Raw genomic sequence first — 20632 nt, 5'->3', positions numbered from 1 at the left:
GTAGCGGAGATTACTTGCATAGACAACTAAGCCCAGCTCACTTTTTTCTCACAATGTAAAAATCCACCCCCATTTTCTAGAAAACATTGCACACACATCAGTCTGCACCTTCCTCCACCTCAGATACCTGTCTTTGCCTGTTTAATAGAGCCTACCTACAAGACTGTTTAATAGAGCCTACCTACTACTGTTCAAGACTAGATATTGTTGCTTCCATAGTGAACCGGAAGTTGTTGCTTGCATACTTAACCCTTTGAAAGACTAGTCCAATGTGTTCTTTGCTCCATTTTTAAAATGTCTTGCTTTAGAACTTGCTTATAATTTATTTGATTTAATAATACTCAGGTCTCTTTTGTAGACCTGAGTGCCTCAAGGTTTAAGCGCTCACTCATATTTCTGTTCCCCATCACAACCAAAATGGCTGGCCTGTGTCGCTGCTCCAGTGTATGAATCAAACACTTGAAAATTACATGCATTGTCTCACAGGCTGGCCTCTACTTTGAAACTGGTTGTATTCTCAAAGTTAATTTCTACATCAATTCTGGAACTCTCACAAGCAATTTTCCAAAGAAACAACGTTATAAATGCTATACGTGGTGGTTAGGTTCCCAGGCTAACCCTCAAGAGTCTATTTAACCCATCATGTAGCTGAAACTCTAGGCCATTGTAATGAAAACTAGCCACATACAGCACTGTTACCCTTGTACAGTGTTTTCATTAAGTAAATTCAGTTCTTCTATTGTATAGAAGGTACAATCGGAGCAGAGTACACCATGTAACCAGCAGTGTAACACGCCTAGGGATTAGAGCAGCCGCATTGCTGAGTCCACCGGAGCTCTTCCACTGAGTTACATAGTTTCTTTAATGTTGCTCTCTGCTCCTCTGCCTCACCACCTTCCACAGCGAAGCCTTGGGAATCAACCAGAAGCTGCTGCTTTCGCTGTTCTTTCTTGGGAAGATAATGTCCTTGTGCCTGCACCATTGTTTTGAATGTCTGCTTTAGAACTTACAAGGGCAGAGGAGGAAAGGTGCATCGGCTGTTCCTGTTTTCCCAGAGAAATAGCACTTGGTATATTAAAACACAATGAAGCCTCCAAAGTTCTCAGTAAACAAGGAGTGCTTCATGACGTGGGAGAGTGGTGAATTACAATACACTGAATGAAAGTACAATGTAAGTTTCTCAGTTGAGGTCTGAACTCATTGGTCTAGCACCAGTACTGCAGACTGAGTTGCCCACAGTGACCCTCTTCCTCCACTGGCCACTCTAGCATGTAGAAATTGGTTTCTCTGCCTTCCTTTCCTCCTGGATCAAATGATATTTGTCAGGCTAATGGCATGTTGTTTCTTTCCCTGTAAATTCTATATTTCAGCGGAGAGGGAATCCTTGTGGCCTAGAAGCTGTGCTAGAGGTTGTGATGGTGACATTCCTAAGATGAGCTGCATCAAACACTTTGTGTACATCATACCTGTCTTGACAGTGTTTGATTTTGTTCCAGGCTCTTGGATGTGCTTAAAACCAATTTGTTCCCTTTAAACTCCGTATAACAGCTATCCTATGTCCTATATGTCTGCGTCCAAATCTGAGTGATCCCAGCAATCCCAGAACTGTTTTCTCCCATGACAAAGGAAGTTTTCCTTCATGACTTGTCTTAGAATTTTCATTTGATCTAATGCAGCAAATATATGCTCCAACAAACTGTCTAATCAAATTTTATTTATTAGGAGCCATCTGTTGGCCAATGACTATTTTGTTGGTTTTTCCTTATTTTTATTGCTATTCGTTTTACTTTGTTCATGTGTCTACCATGCCTCCTGCACTTCCTGTTTTCCTCAGAGCATTTCTCCATGCTGCCTCTCCTGGGTGGGGGAGGGGACAGCAAACAGATCGCAGGGAGTCAGTCCACTGTTAATCTAGAAAAACACTTTTTGAGTCTCACAGCCTTCTCCCGGACCCTCTCCTCAGTCCCTCAAAGCCTGTTTGTTCTCCACCCTCCTTAACTTCCCCCAGCTGCCTTTCAGAAGACTTGTCTAGAATAAAAGAAAGGGATTATAAAGGTTCTTGTAGTCTTTGGTGACTATGGCAAGAGACTGGCCCTGGTTTCTTCTTCAGTCAGTGCTTTCCTTCTGAAGCTGTAAAAGGACCCAACCCTCCTCATCCTGATCACTAGTCTGCACAAACGAGTCTTTGTGGGGGACGTTCCCACCACAATTCAATACCTAAGAAAATGATAGAATTTAGCTACCAACTTAAACCACTTTCCCCTTGTCTACATATGTTCATTTGCATAAGGCGCTACTGAATTACAGTCTTCTATTAAAATGAGAACTTTTAAGCTTCTTTAGTAGGTTTCCCCTCAGGTATAATTCCCAGCAAGCTGTCTTTGACCTGACTAGGATCCACTGCTAATTCAGAGCTCAAAGGAAAGTTTGCCAAGATGATGTCTGCCTAACATCTAGGTGGCCCTCACTCCTCTGAAATTCTGTTCTCTGTCTTATGTGCACATTTGGCAAGTCAGTAAAACTAAAACCAAATCCCGCCCAAGCTCTTCTCGTATATCTGGTTCCTTTCAGACCAACCACAGCATCCCAAAGCATCCTAAATGTTTAATGGTTCCTAGCTCTGTGAAGTCTATGTATAGGTGCTCAATAAACACTCAGCTGTGTATTTATTACTCAGTTGTGTATGAACTTAGTTTTAGGTTGTATTTCTCAATCGATCTATTTTTTTACCTTTTCAGTTACTGCTTTCTGTTGGTCAGTGGTCTTAATTAGTCGGTGTAGGTTTACCACCAATGGTTTATATTAAAACTGAAATGCAGTGGCATTTCTAACATGTTTGGGAAAGATTTGAATAAAGTAATATTGTACTAGTGATTAACTGTAGCAAACATATTTTGAAACTGTTTATCTGGATGAGAAAAAGACAACAGCTCTATCCCTTGTGACCAAAGTTTCAGTGGCTTCCTTCAAAGTAGTCATTTGAAGTTTTTGTTTCCTCCTTCCTTTTAATCTCTCATGTTATGAATACTATTTAGCTAGACTCCCGAAGCAACTGGGGGAAGAAAATCTTTGGTGTTTATTTTTGATAGAATATGAGACATTTACTTTTGTAAATGCTAGTCTCAGAAGGCCTCAGGACATTCACTCTTTTGTTCTCTGGGTTCTGCTGTCAGATATGGAAATGTGTAAGTATGCTTTTGGACACCAGAAAACTATGCAACACCCACAAGTGTAAGTTTATTTTAATATCAGTAGCATTATATAATCTTGATTACCATTAAATAACAACATGTAGTTGTCATGGCTAGGGCAGTTCGTTAAAAAGCCTGTTACTTTGTAATTCGTTCTTTCTCTAAACTTTTTATTATATCTGTATTTGCTTAGCGAGTGAGTTGGAGGACTTTTTTTTTTTTTTTTTTAATTATTCTGATCACTCTATGCACCAAGTCCTCTCAGGTCAAGATTTCAAAGTGCCAAGAGGAAGGATCAGCTTTTATCCGGACTTCTTGCCAAAATAGTTACTGTTGTACTTCCTGTATGTTTGACTTTATAATATCCTCCCAACAAACTTTGCTGATCACTAAGCTAACTAATAAACCCAAAGTGACTGTGTGTGTGTGTGTGTGTGTGTGTGTGTGTGTGTGTGTGTGTGATATGTATGTGTATTTAGGACAAATGCTATCAGAGTTTTATCAGCTATAATTCCTTTGAAGTCTGATCTGAATTACTTCTTTCTGGCTTAAGCATGTTGGCTGATTTTCAGACTTGGATGAGTTTCACTGTAAATTGCTGTCGATGTGACTGGAGCACCCAGGAGCTGTCAGGATGGCTCAGTGATTTAACACTGGTGTCCTGCAGCTTTGCCTGTAATCAGCAGATGCTGCAGTATTACCATAAATGTTTCCCTAACTGCTTCTGTCAAAAAGAGAAAATTCTTCCTGCCCTGAGTCTGCCACTTCTGATTAAATTTAGTTTGCCTTCTTTTGCATAATTAATGTCCCATGATGATCTCTAACCTTTTGTTTTTAATATTGCCTCTTGGTCTAGACTCACTCTTTACAGGGAAGCTCAAGCAAGAAAAGACAAAGAGAAATGACTGGTGCTTTTGCACGGACCCCCAGCATCTCCTCGCTCTAAACTAATACTGTTGTATACACAATCACTTGTTCACGATCATGAAAGGTTGGGCTTTTCTGTGTTTGTCACTGCTGTGCGGTGCCTGTTGTACTTCAAAAGGCTGTTTCTGCAGCTCCTGGTTTGCCTGAGACTGTGTGCAGATAAGATCCGCTGTAGGCTATGCTTACCCAGTCTATAACGTCAACTCTTAGACATGAGCCAGGCGAAAGGCTTCCCGATCGTCTACAAAGCCTCTGTATCTCTAGCCCAAAGGAACTCAGAGATTATCTGTGTTTCAACAAAGTAAATGTGTGTAGAAGGATGAATACATTAAGAACTGAAGACCCTGTTTGTCAGTCAGTATATTTTAATACATTTTCTCAGTGGGAAAAGATTCTTAAGTTTATTAAATACTATTACACCATGAAAGCCTAACGTTCTTCTCTGCCTGTTCCTTCAGAGCCCAGAATTCTTTGGCCTGTCTGTGCACTTACTTCTTAAATGGAGTATGGGTGCGAATACATACAGTTGGTGTTGTTATTCTTACGCTGTAAGACTTTTTTAAACAGCTATATGGCATCTCCCAGATCCTAAATAAAGCCTGCAGTTTAGAAAGAACTGCCCTGCAACCATAATTGTATGAAATTAGAGTAGTGACATTTTCCTGTGTTTCAAAAGAAAGATCTAGTAATTGAGCTATGATACTGTATCTTCTATAAAGATTTTTTTTTTTTTTTTTTGGAAATTTTCAAGTTTGGGCTACTAAAGTGTTAACTTTGAATACAAGTTTGAGTTTATCGAACAAAAAAGATAGTTACTTTAACATCTCTGGGTTCCATATAGAGAGATTTAAAATTTTTATTAAAAAGTGAATTTCTTGACCTTCTTCAACAAATCACTGAGCATGATGCTACTTAGGCCTTCTGTAGTTCCAGGACATTGTTCTTTATCCATATAGCCAACAACATTTTCATCTTTCCATTTAGTTTACAGTCACATTGTATTAAGTACTTGTAGAATAGTCATGACACCCTTTGACTAGATCAACTGTCCATCACAAGGTACCATGTGAAATTGAAACAGAATTCTCCTTGGTCTTCTGCTGTTTCCTGCAGCTGCTGCTAGTGCACATAGCTTCATAGACGCAATTTTCTTGTTGGTCACCACCTCTGAGGAGGATTCACCTGGCACTTCATGTGTCCACACCTGCTCCCATGAGACCTGTATTTAGTAAGTAGGAACATGAACACATCTGAAACTAGCAAGAATAAGAACAAGGGGGCTGCAGTTTACTCAAACAAATGATTTCATGGGATTGTTTGTATCAATTTCTTTCATTTCTACTTTATTTGTGAATATAATGTGTTCATCACCACCACTACCCCCAATAATGGAAGGAAGGAAGGGAAAAAAGTCACAAATGTGTCTCACTCGATCAAAATATTTGAGGGTGAGAATGGAAAGAAGCTGTTTACAAATGACCAGCATTTTAGGAAAATAGGAACTGTGCCTCTCTAAGAAAAGAAGTCTCCCCTTCTTACTGACCTCCCAAAAACTTCCCATGGTTCTTTTTTCCCTAAATAATTTTAGACCCTGGAAATTTTCAAGCTTGATATTTCTGTAAGTGTGCTTTATCAGGAAGCTGTCAGATAACTTTAAATGGTGATGAGCTGTAATTCATAAGCATCAAAGCTGCCATTCTCACCATCTCTGTCATTCAGAGTTTGGATATCCACCCACCTTATTCCTATCAAATTAGCACATAAATACATATCACAGGAGTTATCACTGCAGCTATGAATCTAACGATATTATTTGTACGCGTATACCAGTTTTCCAAAGGAATATTTTGCATTGAAAGACTTCAAAATAAAATTTCCTTCTTATTTTTTTTTTATTTTAGCAGTTTTAGAAATGTATCCTGATTGAATGTTGTCAAAGAGTAGGTAGTTCTGTTTTAACTTAAAGCTGCCCTTCTTTTAGAGTACCTCTTATTGCCTATTATAGCAAACAGAAGAAGCACAAGGGTGTGGCCTTTCAGGTTTACCTGAAGATCCCTAGCCTACTTTATATTTTACATGGTGGTTGGTCTGTGCATTTCAAAGAGCTTTTATGCTGAAATTCCTTGGATTGTTGGATCAGGTTTGGGGGGGGGGGGCTTGTTGTTGCTTGTTTGTGTGATTATTTGGTTTTGTTGGCTGGTTGGGGAGGGTTGTTGTTTTTAAAAACCAAAGGAGAAATGGGGGAGTCTGAAGGGAGTCAGGGAATTCTGGAAGGGCATTTAAAAATGACCTGGCTGAAAGGAGAACAAAGGCCTATGGTGTCTCCTGTACTTTTTGCATGCAATGTATGCCTCTGATCTGGTCACAGGTATACAGTTTGCAACTCAGCAGATGAGCAAGAGGAAGTGGTATTTTGGTTCTCTTTCATGCAAAACCAAAGCACAAACAAATCAATGAGCATGCTGCCTGATAAATGAGAAGGTGGTTCCAAGGCAGCAAGCTCAGTTAAAACCAAATCTGTGCAGGCAGCAGGGGCGAGATGAAGCTAGTCTCACCTCAAGTGAAAGGCTTCCAATTTGTAGAAGGAAATTCTCAGAGCCCTCTGAACCAGGAGACTCAAAAGCAGGTCAATCGCAGCATCAAACTAAGAACACTGTCCATGGTTTCACAAAGATAAACTACATACACTCCTGGTCTGTCTTTACTGTTTGTGGTGGTGGTGGTATTACTGCTGTTTTTTTTTTTTTTTTTTTTTTTTTTTGGGGGGGGCGGGTAGTTTGGGGTTTTGGGTTGTTTATTTATTTCTTGCTTGCTTTTTTCTTCCTTTCTTTTTTTCTTTTTCCTTGTTTTTTTCTATATCATAGGGATGTTAACCTCACGTGGTTGTAGTCTGTGAAACAAACTGGGAGATGTCATGGAAGGTTCTAACACACAAAGAACATAGCTGCGGATCAGACTGAGAGTGCTAGAGAAGGCATTTAAATATATCTCGTAGTTGGGATTTGTTAGGACAGAAATGAACAGGATGCTTGGGAACGGACGAAGAGCCTGTAGTTAAGGAGGCTTCATGCAGATGTGCTAAAGTACTTCGCCTCTGTTCCTAGCTATGAAGTAGTAAGCAGCTGAGCCCCTCTCTCTTGAGAGAGAATCAAGGCAAAATGGCATTTGAGCACTGTTGGGTTGTTTGTTTAACTGTCTGTGTAGAACCAGCAGCAGGAGAGGAAGGAGGACCTCCTTTCGCACGGTTCTCCACGAGGTCTGGGGCTCGGAGTGACGACTAGAGCCTTAACTCAGCATTTCCCATGTTCTTCCAGTGGAGTCCAGTTCACAGATTTGGATATTTCATACCTGCATTCTTTCCCTCTCTCTTTCAGTGCAGGATGTACTAGTTCATTAGTTTCCCTCACATTCGCTAACTAATCCTTATCATCCACTTTGTATAGGCCCCTTCATTACCTCTGTCAATGTCTCAGGCCTGTGCATTTTCTTGTGAACTCTAACATACTCATAGTACTTAAGCTTTTGGCTTTATCATTTAAGAAATGTGGATCCTGACTTTTGTCAAAAGGAATAAAATAAATCACATTTAATAAAGCATATTTTATAATTAGAGGCACAAACCCAAGGATGGCGGCTCATACCTGAAATCCCTCTACTCAGGAGGCAGAGAGGATCATTTGGTCTTTGAGGTATGCTGGGTTCCTTAGAAAGCCCCCATCTCAGAAAGGAAAAAGGCATGAGCCACACTGAGAAACAGTTCTGTTCTAGTTGTTCCTCGGTTGTGTGCTGCAAGGCATAAGTGAGTACCGTGGCACGCATGCCATGTAGATGCGGTTAGGTTGGCTGCTTGCTGGAGGCGAGGACCCTGCCTCATGCCTGTTGGTTGTGCCCTGTGCTCAGACACCCGCATCAGCTAGCTGTGTAGGCCCTGTGTACTCCAGTAACTGACAAATGCATTCTAACTATAAAAGAACCATCAAAACTGAGGATAAAATGGGCAGTTCTGTGTTTAATGCCACAAGGTACAGAAAGAACTCAGATCCCCAATAGCTTATGTTCTTGCTACTAGAGGAACATGTGGCAGGCAGATCTGGCCATGATTATGAGACAGAAATTCAGTGGTGGGTGGCATCATGGCCATCAGGAGGGGATATTGATGAGTTTTTTAGAGATATTAGATTTTCAGAAACAATTGGATAAATACAGATAAAACCATTTAAGAAATCGCATCATCTAAGGGAGTTTCATCCAGCATTGTCAAGATCATCTCACTTTATTTGAAAACTTAGAGTGATTTTAAAAGCCTGAACCTGCCATTTGACACACGTAGCACTTATTAAAATAGGAACTGTCTTGTGCCCTAAAGTCACTAACCGAGTATTTTCTTAGGCATTAGCAAATCTGAACCATGGGTTTCCTGCTTCTCTGAATAACATAGCAGCAGATATATGAACAGACAGGACCCAACATAGCCTGAGCACACGTCCTGGAAATAGATCCTCCTGGAGAGCTCAGGTTTGTGAGGCATCTGTCAGAAAGAGTGTGGGGAAAACGCAGAGTCCTATAGTTCTCTCTTGGGTCCCAGCACTATGCAGTGGTGCTCCGTGCCTCCTTTTGCATTTACTGTGGTAGACATTATTTAAACTGCAGCATTATGGTTTGGAGCCGGGTACTTAGTCTTCGCCAAACCTGGGAAAGTTTCTACACATGTCAAAACCTCCTTCCTCAGACTTGATTCAGCCGTGTAGGAATCCAAATAAGACAGCAAGCACACGTGTACACACCTGACACTGAATCTGGAATTTGGTTGGTTAGCGTCATATTTACTGCCTGCCCTTTTTTAACAGCCTAAAATGGAGGAAAGGGATTGTAGTTGCTTTGTCAACAAGACAACGAGAATGTGCATATAACTGTGTTAGAGATGTGCCTTGTAAAATCTAAGCTCTCTGTGAGTTGTTACAGTTCATGAGTATGTCATTAACACATATCTAGCATATCATGTAGTAAAGTTCACTAGACAGACAATGACTTCACTCATAATTAGTGTGTACTCTACTACATGGGTCTGTAAATACCTAAGATTTGTATGTGCAAGGAGGAAATGCACAGGGTATTCAAGGAGTGTGGAGGTTCTCTAGAGTTCTATCACCAAAGTGGACTTGATAAAACTGCAGACTTGACTTCCCCGTTTGATTCTTGTACATCATCAGACCCCATTAATTGCAGAGATCTACTCATCACAGTTGATTCTTTCCTCTTCCAAATAAAGCATGAGCCCATGCGGGAAAGACGTACCATTGACAAGAGGCCTTAAAAACCAGATAGCTCTCAAGTATGCTGCTGTATGTAATGGTTATAAAGGAATGCTTGTTCCATGGTTTTAAAACGACTAAACGGTATTCGGGGGACAATATTGTTCACTAAAATCTATTAGTGACAGGTGTTACTGGCTGACCTCTAGTGGCTATTACTATAGCTACATCTTAGTTTACTGGGGGCTTTTACTGGAGGCCCAGCTCCTCCCTAAGGAGTACTGGGTGTTTTTCAAAGAGACAAATAGGGAAGGAAATCTGAGTTTTTAAAGCAAGAGCTCTACAAATAAGATTAAGCTTCCCTGAGGTTCCATTAGTCTATGTTAGAGGGCGGTTTGAGAAGGGGGCCTCTTGTTCCACTGCGAGGGCAGGTACCGGAAATGAAGCAGCCGGCCGCCCTATGCGCAGTCTCCATGTGTCTTCAGCAGACCTCCTTCTCACACCCAGCTTCCAGTAGCAGTCTTGCATGAAATGTTTTGAAAGTATTCAGAGTGTATTTATTAGATGTCAGTGTGAATGTCTTTCATAATGTATAAATTCAGGGGCTTCTAGAATATACTTATATTGGTTTCATTAAGGCTCCTCATGTTTTGGAGACAAACAGAAATGCTGTCTGGGGCCAGAAACAAATTGGCATTGTCAATAATTTAGGGATCTGAGCCTTCTAATTATTCAGGAATAATGAAATTATAGACGCACATTTATCACAGTACCTTGCTACAGAAGACTAAAAGAGTTGTTATACAAATGTTATACAAAAATGTTATGCAAATAATAGAGAGGATTTTGCCATATGATGTTCATCTCTCTCTTTTGCCTTATCTTTACAGTACCATGTACTAGAATATTCTGTATAGTGCGCTTCTTGTTATAATTATCACCTGACCCTTTAATAAGACCTTACATGATATCTTAGGCAAAAATATTAACAGGTATAAAATAAGAGGAAATATAGTAGAAAATACAATCATTAAATTTACAGAAATGCTCAACAGCTTTGTCATTTGAAATATCAGGGAAGAACATGTCTGAGGGTAAATCATGGTTATTGCTAGAGCCATTGTATATAGACCACTGACTCTTGGTGATGGCTGAAGGGTAGCCGAAAGTATTTAGAATGTATCCATTAAATGTCGATGAGAACGTCTTTCATAATGTGTGAATGTGGGGGTTTACTTGACAGAGAACTTATTTCTCTCAGTGGTTAGATGAACTGTGAATTCCTGGACATATATGGCTATTGTGGCTCTCTGGTTCATGCTGCTAAATTTCAAATACCATGTGGATCAGACAGACTCCAAGGTCTCTTCTGTGATGACACGTGCAGCTCTTAAAGACTGCATGGCTAAATGGGACAAGGGACAATCACCCATCCTTCCTCCTTGTCAGTTTGCCTGCTGTCCTGTCAGCGCCTTCTTCAGCTGTACCAAAAGTGCTGTACTCTGGGTTTTTTTTTTTTTTTTTTTTTTTTTTTTTTTTACCCACTGTATGGTACATTTCTAGCGCTTTGTGTTTTGTGTTACCATAGAGACAGGAGGTATTCCAAAGCCCCCGGAAGAGAGTGGAAGCAAGTCTTTGAGTTAACAGTCCCTGCTGGCAAGAAAAGCCCGAGGCAGGAATCTATAGCAGCAAGCGGAAGGAGGGAATTGTGTGGTCCGACCCGCGTGTGTGTCCATGGAGTCATAGAAAGCACGGGCTCAGCCAAGGCAGCAGTAAAAATGAGCTGTTTACAGAAAGCAATTTCTCAGAGATCCCAGTGCAGCCTGGGTTTTCATAGAAACCAAACTGGGTATTTTATTTGCAAGAAAATAACAGAGATGGCGCTGACCTGCTCCTTTTGCTGTTTTCGTCATTAAGAAGGGACAGCTTTAAAGAGAGGCCCTCCTTACCTCAGGTATTTTGCTGATCCAAAAAAAAAAAAAAAAAAAAAAAAAAAAAATCTCACCTTTAAAATGAAGGTTAATAATTCCTAATGTAGCCAAAACTACGAGAAGTCAGATTGTAACTTCAGCACCAGAGCCATGGGTGTATAGATGATGTAGAGATGACCATACACTTCCCCTCAGTTGCCTTCTCCCACTGAATTGCACATGACTTATAACTGTGCTGGTTTTCTGTACTTAACTATTATATACTCTACTCTATTCCCTCCTATTTTATACCTGTTAGTGCTTCTTGCATAAAGATATTACTCAGCCCTGGTCCCTCTGAAGGAGACTACCATTTTTGATTAAGGGGTTTGCTACATTTCTTTCTTCTTTTGGGTCACAGATAGTACAGTCTACATGGGGTATGAGCACCCAAACCATCCCAGCCCTTCTTCCTGGGTCATCTATACACAGCTGTCCTTGGAAGAAGGGCAATACCAGTAATCAGCCTGCAATAGCGGAGACTGAGGAAGGCAGACTGAGGGACTTACTGTTGCCATCTTGGCACTAGACTGTGCAAGTTGACTAGGCTGAGCTGCTCCCTTTCAAGTATCTACTCTTCATGTCAGATTCTGTACTCCATCCCCTTTACAGAAGTATACGAGTCTGAACTCTTAGAAACACATACCAGGTTTTATAACCATCCACCCAGAGCAAGATAACAAACACTCTGGAGCTCTCTGTAGGGGCCATCAAAACAGGCCAGTCGATCAGCTTCGACTCGTAGCCACCTGTCCACACCCTGACAAACAGAAGGTCAAGCAAGAAAAGCCAAAGTCATTTGCAAACATTGCGAGTCATGTTTACTAAATTAAGTGCTTCTGGCCTCCATGGTATACATACCTAAGGAAAACAAGGAAAACAAAAGTCTACTACTAAGGAAAACAAAAGTCTATAAATGGCAACATAGCCTCCCTGTGATTAAGAAACTAGATAAAAATGTCGCACCATGGGTAGTAGGGGCAGTAGATGTGTAGGCATAAGTTTTCTGAGTATGATTTTAATTTCCTATTATCCCATTCACATAATCCAAGTTTCTAAGACTGCGTAACTGTTCATTGGCACACAAAACAAGATCACCGTGAAATGTTGCACATGGAAGCACTGCTTTTTTATTGTTGTTGTTGTTGTTTCTTTTATAATGTTGCTATAGATAACAACTGACCCCTTCAAATAGCTTCACAGGCATTGAGATGCACTGGAGCCACATTACAGGCTGAAAACCACACACTTCCTCCTGAATTATTGTGACCCCCAAATTTCAGTTTGTATCTTCCGCTCCTCCCTATCTGTCCCCTAACTGGGACCTGTTTCCATTCTGTACATCTCACTCTTGACTGCCCCACATAAAGTGCTTTGCTCTGTTTATTGGTAACCCAGAAAGCATATGGGGATGGAGTGAAACACATTCCAGAAAAATTTGCCATAGTTTTCCCCCCCAAGGAATGGAATTATTTTCCTGACACAGAGCAATAAACAGAAACTGTAGCGGACACCGTCAACTTGCACCCACATGTTGCTTGCAGTACTTATGGTAGATATTGGATGGATTTTTCCTACCTGTTGACTGTTTATAGCAAGAGGCTGCCAGGGCTTACTTGCATTCCTCTGGGTTAGTGGCATAGAAGAAGGTATAATTTAAGATTAAAGCAGCACTTTACCGTAGGGTGTAAAAACTGATTGCAGGGAAAATCCAAAGCATGGTAAGGCTGGTTGTTACGCCTTTCTCTTTCGGGCAGGTTCAACGTTAAAAGGCTGAGTACACAGTATGAATGCAGGCTGTCTTAAGTGATCTTGAGGTGTATCATTAACTTGGCTGTTCAGTCCAGCAAAAGTCCAGTCTGTTAGAATAATAAAAAGACTTTCATAAAATGGTATCCTACAGTAATACCTGATTCCATCAGTAGGCTTCCTTCTTTATTGATGATTCTCAAGAAATTGTGTATTAGGGTTGTTTATCTTCCCAATATCAAGAATATATTGGTAGCTATTTTATATGATATTTGAATAATACATTTCTGTTGGATGATGTACTGTGATCAGTATAAAATACGTGAACATATAGAAAAGCTATATTTACCTGTCCGTGCAGAAATGAGCTAAAAATCTTAGTTTGGATGACTTTCTTTAGCCACCTGAACTAGCGTGTCTATAGAGGAACGTGTTAGTTACAGAGCCATTCTTAGGAAACCTGGAGAAATGAGCAGCATTCATTTCCTTTGGCTTCTGGATTATTACAATTTGAACTTTATAGTTTAAAATTTGCCTTTTTAATTTTATACTACTTTTAAAAATTATACTACTAATTTTATAATAGGAATGATTATAATTACTAGCTTTTGCCCACCCAGATTCTAACTGGGCACAATCCTGTTTCTACTGAAAGATCAGATACATTCTGGTGCTATGACTGTAGACAATGATTAGATTTCTTACAGCAAAACTCCAACTTGACAATGTTGCTCATCACAGAAACTTTCTGTAAATATCTTCAAGCCCCAGAACATGACAAATTTATCAGCTCTGCTTCTATGGTGTAATCAGGTTTCTGTGAACATGTATTGTTTTATAATATACTACCTCTCCTAGTTGATTTTGTTTCATTCAGAATTTTGAACTGTTAAGTAGATGCAGTTCTATGTTTTCATAGCAGAAAGAAAGGGTCTTAAATACATCAAAGAATTAACAGCTTGCACGGAGAACTGGATATCCATTGAGTTAAGCAAAGAACTCGCTTATTCATATTCCAACTTAGGGTCAGCACAAGATGCAGGTATAGAAACTGTAGCTGCTTGGCTTAAAGAGGAGATGCTTTGCTTTGCTTTACATTACATTTTGAATACTTGGCAGACTGGTAGATAGAAAAGAAATTGCCTTTATTTAATATAACCTTAATTTGGAGGTGGGGGTGGGAGAGGGAGTCAGTAGAGCCAGCGACGGAAAAAAAAAATGTCCTGGGAACCAATGCTGAATAAAGAAATGTGTGATCTTTTGGTGTTGCCCAAAGGGTATATTGCCTATTGATTATGAGATTTTTCAGGATCTGACTGAAGGTCTTCACATCTAAGCAAACTATTTTTGAAGTTGAGAAAATGGAACTTAAGCATTGGCTAGATAGTTCTGCCAGGTAACAAGTCTTTTTACACAATTCTACATTGCATGATTCTATAAATCAAAATGAAAACAAAATAGAAATACCCAAGTTTCCCATTCAGAAAAACATCTGTGGGTTTTGAAGTATCTGAGGTAGAATTAGAAAGTATATAAATATGAACAAAATGAACTGCTTAAAAGTACACTATTATATATGGCTTATAAATTGCCTCAGAAAAAAAAAAATGTCTTCCTAAGTATTTATTTAACTGATTACTTTCTATTGTGGCACCCAAGTGATTCCCACTGAGAATCAAGCTCCTCAGGATACCCTGCAGCTTCATAAGTGTTCTTTCCATTTCTGGGTGTGTGCTTGTTGTGGCCTCCAAAAACATGGAGTCCTAAAATTTAGAAGGAATTCTTCCAAAGCAATAGCAAGAGCTGTGTGGGCTGTGCAGTGCCTGGGCCTCTCTAAACGTCCACTTCTTTTCCATACAACATTTAGGGTTAAGAAACACACACACACAGAGAGAGAGAGAGAGAGAGAGAGAGACAGAGACAGAGACAGAGACAGAGACAGAGACAGACAGACAGAGACAGACAGAGACAGAGAGACAGAAAGACTTAGAGACAGAGAGACAGAGAAATCCAAAGAATTTTTCAAATATTTTTTGCTTAATACTTATATTGTCCAAACACATTCTGCTCTTTCTCAAGACCTTCATAAAACACAAGTGCAATTGATCAAATTGTTACCTATGTACTACCTGACAGGTGGGCTTAGAAATAGTGCCTTCTAAGCCACACATCAGTGATCACAAACACGGTGGTGGCCCAGACAGCTGTGAGTGGCAGAACCAGCAAACCCACAGTGCTTGTGCTCACTGGGCTAGAAGAAGAGGAGGATGCTTTGCATTTGTGAGTTTTGGTTTTGTATTTGTTTCAGTACATTTTCTCAAAGGTAAAATTATGCTTAAAGATGCCTTGGTGGACAGTGCTGAAACTCTGTTGTCAAGGATGGAAATAAAAATCTATAGTCTTCTAAAAAGAAATGGTTGATCTTTGGAGCCTTGGATGAGAGAAGGCAGGAGCAGGAAAGTAGCCCAAGGGTCTAATCATGAGAAACAAAGAGATTTGCTTGCTTAAGAGAGTTCACTGGAGGATATGAAATAAATAGCCAAAGAAGACCAAAATACAGATCATCAAAACAGAGAATGCCAACCACAGTCATGCATACCTGTTAGCACAGCGTGCAGGAGTCAGAAGCGAGACGATAAATGAGTCAATAAATAAAGGGGTCCTATCACAGGAGACCTGGTTAACCAGGACTGTGATGACTTGAGTTCTCTAGTCCTGTTTGCAGTCGGTTTCAGCTTCCTCATCTTCACATGTAAACTGGGGTGAACAGACACACACACACACATACACACACACACACACACTTCACCTCTGTCACAGGGGTTTTTATAAGACTCACATATGTGGGATCCGTGCGATAGCACAGAAAGTAAAGCACCTGCTGCTCAATTCAGTGACCTGTGTGTAAGGCCCAGAACCCACATAGGAGAGGAAGGAGAGCCTCAAATCCCAAAAGGTGTCCTCTGACCTCCACACACATTTCATGGTATGTGTATACACAGAATGCATTGACACATACACACAATACTAAATAAAAAAGTTTGAAGGGAATCAAATATAAATACATGTCTGGAAAATGTTTGCCATATGATTCTTTGATATTATAATACAATAATCATGCAAGCTATAAATACTAATACGCCATGACTGCTGACACCAGTTGCCTATATTAAAATTGCTTAGGTCATAATCCTTCAAAAAAAAAAAAAATCCTCCTCATTTTGAGCACCAGGTACTAGGTTAGGGTGCCCAGGCCAGGTCACCTTCTGACAGGATGAATATAAATATAATGATTTCTAAAACGTTCAGTTTCAGTACTTTGCCAGATGAGGGAATTCAAGCTAAATAATTCAAGTAAGCATCACAGCATTGCAGCTCAGTCATACAAGGAGAGGTAAATGAGAACCAGACACAGGGAGAAACTTGCAGCACCTGCTAGCTTCATTATCTTAGCACATGGACATGGGATGACAGTGTATATAACATATTACATATACATGTATGTAGTATATACGTATATATAGTATATATAAATAATCTAGAGATGATTTTAACACGTGGGAAGGTATGTATAGGTTATAGGAAACACTAAACCATTTTACATAAGACTTGAGCACTTGAAGATTTTGGTATTCAAGGAAAACCAGGCTTTCCATTGATATGTGAGGGAAAGTATATTGCCAAATGAGAAAATGAGAAAATTCACCTGAAGTTAAGTGTCCTCCATACAAACCAAGACTCCATCATTTCATATAAGTGACCCAATCATTGACCACAAACCTGAATTCAAATGGTGCTTGCCATTCTCATCCTTAAGCCTCATTGTCCCAACCACATCCTGCTGACCTGACTCACACCATCCTACATCATTCACATCTGCAAACTGTCCATGCCTACCGTGGCTCACCTAATTAACATAATGTATCAGCTGTTATACAGTGTGAGTCTTAGCGTGGGTAAAATTAAAAAAGAAAAAAGAAAAGAAAATTGCAGGTGCTTTAAAGGCCATCTTCCAGGAACTAGGACAAAAGCCAGGTGTCAAGGGAAAATGAAGCACAGGACGGTTTTGTTGAATGTAAGAACCTTAAGGCTTTGGGCACTCGGAGGGAACAATTTCAGTAAAGAATAAACGAAAACCAAAGGATTCTAAGAGGACTACTAAGACTTGACCATTAGGAAAGCAGACCTGAAAAGGGGATCTAACCTATGGCCCATCAAAAAGGAAAGTGGCAGGATGGGACCCCCCCCCCCTCTTTAAGGGAAAGGGGGCTGGACTTCCTCTTCTGAACCTGACTTTTACAAGTCATATGCTCAGTTCTAACATGCCCAGCACTGAGACTTGCAGGGCAGCTGGATGTACTGCTTTTGAAATGTTATTTATGACATGTAACATGAGAAACTATGTATATGAGCATTACAAAAAAAAACATACTAGCTTAGGAGTTAGCGTCTCTATCCAGAGATTTCATTATTTGAATGGGGATCACATTTTATTGAGGTCTCTCTGTTTTTACACAAATGGTTCCAGTGTTTTATTTGGTACTTGTAAAGATGTTAGCCATATAAAATGACCTTTTACACATCTGTCATTATATATGTATATGTATGTATATATATATATATATGTGTGTGTGTGTGTGTGTATACATGTATGTATGTATGTATGTGTGTATATGCATATATATATATATATATATATATATATATATATATATGGCAAAGAGCAAAGTGAAACCAAGGAGACTATTCATCGGTAAATCAACAGTAAGGAAGCCCCAGAGATATAGAATGCTGGTGGCCAGCACTAACTTCAGTTATTGCATAGATTAAAAACATATATTTGTCACACACTTTACTATTGCGCATACCCAGTGGTATCTTAAAAATGATATTTATGGGTTGTTCACTCCTTTTCCCCTAATAAAGCTGCTGACAGGGTGAAAGAACGCAGCTACTTAGTAGGTCAAATTAATAGTTAAGAACAAATGTAAGGAACTATAAAAAGACACCAAATTTCCTGAAGAGTGAAAGTCACTGAAGTCACATTAGGGCTCAGATGTGATGCATTCCTCCTCCTGACAAAGCTGCCACAGTCGTGCCATTGGCCATGAAAGGTGGAAGCGTGGTTTCCTTATGCGTCAGAGTTGGCATGCCTAAGAAGCCAGTGCCCATTAGAACCACAGTGTGAGGGGGGAGTATGCTGACTTGGGGAGGAAAAGCCCCACAGGGGCCGTCAGCCAGGGTGTTGCCCTTGCTTTCTACATGGAAGATACATAGCAGCTGTTGGCTGAGATACTTCATTTAGATGCCAAGATGCATGTGCCTTCATGCGTTGTCAGCCTGTTCCCTAGAATCCTGTACTGTTGTGTTTCTGGAGGGACAATGAGAATGCTCATAGTGCAGGATGGGTGAGGTTTCTTAGTACTGTTACCAACGAAATCTGTGTTCTGCTGAACACTATATGGAACCCAACACTAGGTGTAGTTTACAGTCCTAGTTTGTAAATATATGTCCAGTAGGCTCTCTGCATTTAATTGTCCCAGCAGTCCCAACTTTTAATTCAGACAGGGAAGTAAAGCTATGGTAGGCTCTCCGATTTGCTTCTTATAGTAAGAATTATATGGGGAGTTAAACTGAAATTACTGAGTCCTCCTATTTTCTAGGAACACTACATAATCTTATCCTGAATAGTTCCACAGATACACAAATATGGAAATGTGTATTGAATTCCCTTATGGATTTGGTACTAAGAATAGAAGCTATCTCACGGCCTATCTGTGCTGCTGTTACCAGTGGGCCTGAGTATTGGCAGGGGTCCTGGACATATTATACACAGACATCAATGGCAATGTCTTAAAGGGAAAAAAAGGAAAGCCCAAGATTTGATTCATAAAATTGCACAAAAGTACTCTCTTTAGAAAATCAAGCAGTCATCCTATTTTGCCTTAGTATCTTCAATTTCTGTTTTAAGGATGTGTGTTGGCAAAGATTTCTGTGAATAATAAATAGAAATGTGTCTTTCTTTATTGCGGCACCAGCCTTACCTTTCACCTAGTCCATATGTCCAAGCCTTATTGTATTTCTAACTTGAGATGTGAGGGCTGAAGCCGCCTACATCAAATTATAATTTACTTATGCCTCCGCAAACCCATGCATTCTGACTTACAGAACTGCCAGCCCTGTGTTGTTTGAAAGACAACTATGGAAAAATTTAATCCAAATAAAAACTAGGGGCCAGGTGGGTTTGTTACTGTGCAGAGAGGGGAGCTTGGCTTCTGGGGGAGAAGAGTTGTCAAGAAAGTGCTAGCAGGGCCGCAAGCTCTTCTATTTAATGTGCTTTGTACTCATGGCTATTTTTCTGTAGACTGGCATCTTCCTTTTTCACACCATCATATCAGTCTCTTCCATGAAAGTGTTTCCTTCTGAAACCGCAGAGGAGTCAAATACCAAGCCATTCCTTTAACATCTTATCCCAAATGGCAAACCCATGACTATTTTGAGTTTCTCAAAAAGGATCTAAATGTTTTTCCTTGCATCGGCCCACTGGTTATTGCCTGAAGCCCCCAGAGAAGTTCAAACACCAAAGCACTAAAAGAGGACACTTCAACTGCAGTCTCGTAGGCAGAGATGTCCAAGAAGCTGTTATCCTCCTTTTTCTCAACAACCGCTCCCCTGGTGACTTTCACAAGAATTGTCTGAGAAGAGTAAAATGCCAAAATTGGGATGAGTATGGGTTCAAGAGGAATATAACTGGGAAGAACAGAAGCAAGAACCTTGTCCCTTCGAAGGGTTTTCTTTACAGGAGCCAAGCACTGAGGGTTTAGCCAAGGCAGAAGTGGAAATAAAAATTTGCTTCTCTCTTGAGATTGACATTATCACAGCAAATGTGTATGCTGAGAATTATCTCAGTGTTTCTATTGCTGTAATGAAGCACCATGACCAAAAATCAAGCTGGGGAGGAAAGGATTTGACCCATTTTTCCACGTTGTAGTTCATCATTGAAGGAAGCCAGGACAAGAACTCAGACAGGGCAGGAACCTAGAGGCAGTAGCTGCTTGTGGCTTGCTTCTCATGGCTTGCTCCAACTGCTTTTCTTATTTTTTTAAGTATAGAATAGAGTTTATTCAGGGCATGGGAGGGGAGGGGAGGGAGTAGAGAAGCAAAGTGAAGTAGAGGCCAGCCATGAGCACATGGGGGGGGGGGGATGGGGAGAGAGCGGAAGCAGGAAGGCAAGAGCAAGAGAAGCCCAACTGCTTTTTTATAGAACCCAGGAACACCAGCCCAAGATGACATCACCCTCAATGAGCTGGGCCCTAAGTGCCCTATAGGGGGATCCTATAGAGGCATTTTTTCAATTGAGATTCCCTCCTTTCAAATGACGCTTGCTTGCATCAAGTTGACATAAAACTAGCCAGGACAGTGATGAAGTCAGTTCGGTGGGGAGAGTGCAGCTGACGACGGGAAGGCAATAGCAGAAGGCCGTAGAGCTTGCTCTCATGATGTCAGAATGTTGATCCATCCTAACAGGAAGGAAGGTTTCTAA

At 40.3% G+C, this 20632-nt stretch overlaps 1 protein-coding gene across 1 annotated transcript in view; it reads left to right on the top strand.

Annotated features, from left to right (window-relative positions):
* The window catches only part of DIAPH3 (diaphanous related formin 3), a gene marked incomplete at both ends in the record, with an annotated part of 452874 nt that overhangs the window by 429108 nt on the left and 3134 nt on the right, over window positions 1–20632 (top strand). The window lies entirely within an intron of this gene.

Source organism: Micromys minutus, assembly GCF_963924665.1.
Source record: "Micromys minutus genome assembly, chromosome: 5".
Classification (NCBI taxonomy): domain Eukaryota; kingdom Metazoa; phylum Chordata; class Mammalia; order Rodentia; family Muridae; genus Micromys; species Micromys minutus.
Note: the sequence above shows the minus strand (reverse complement) of the source record. Positions and strands in the feature narration are given on the sequence as shown.